The following is a 639-nucleotide window of genomic DNA, read 5'->3' as shown; positions in this document are numbered from 1 at the left end:
TGTGTCTGTCTCCGTGTGCGTCTGTGTGTCTGGGTATGTGTGTGCACCTGTGCTTCTGTGTCCCTCTGTGTGTGCCTCTCTGTGTATCTGTGTGCGGCGTCTGTCTGTGTGTGTCTTTGTGTGTGTGTACGCACGCATGTGCGAGTATGTGTGTGTCTGTGAGGATCTGTGTGTGGTGACTGTGGTAAACCCTACTCTTCAGAAAGGCTTCTTTGGCTCATGCTCCTCCCCGAATGCCCCGTTCTTCCATCTGTCCGCTCTGCCCTCAGTGTCATATGGTAGAAAACTCATGCAGTGGATATTGGCCAGTTCATGTGTGTGCTTTGTTTTGTTTTGTTGTTTTAGCACGGTGACAACACAGGTAATCTAGTCTCCTGTTTCAAAACACACAGGCTAAACATTCCTCGGTAGATAGCACCTATCAGATAGGAGCCAACTAGTCTGTAGTGTGTGGGCTTCCAAGCCACTGCAGTGAGCCCAGGCATATAATCAAGAGACAGTTCTGTCTCAAATTAACGTGGAGACTTCAAAGGTGATCTGACAGGTAACTGCCACACCTCCACCAAGAAGGAGCACGAGTGGAACCCCACCCCCACCCGCCCCACTCACCCCACCCCCATCCCCACCTCCTACTACCAC

General features: G+C 51.3%; 1 protein-coding gene across 2 annotated transcripts in view; it reads right to left on the bottom strand.

Moving 5' to 3' along the window:
• Frmpd1 (FERM and PDZ domain containing 1) overlaps positions 1 to 639 on the bottom strand; it is a 118696-nt gene that overhangs the window by 35547 nt on the left and 82510 nt on the right. The gene's annotated exons all lie outside the window — the stretch shown is intronic.

This window comes from Mus caroli, chromosome 4 (genome assembly GCF_900094665.2).
Source record: "Mus caroli chromosome 4, CAROLI_EIJ_v1.1, whole genome shotgun sequence".
Classification (NCBI taxonomy): Eukaryota; Metazoa; Chordata; class Mammalia; order Rodentia; family Muridae; genus Mus; species Mus caroli.
This window is presented reverse-complemented; position numbering and strand designations above follow the sequence as displayed.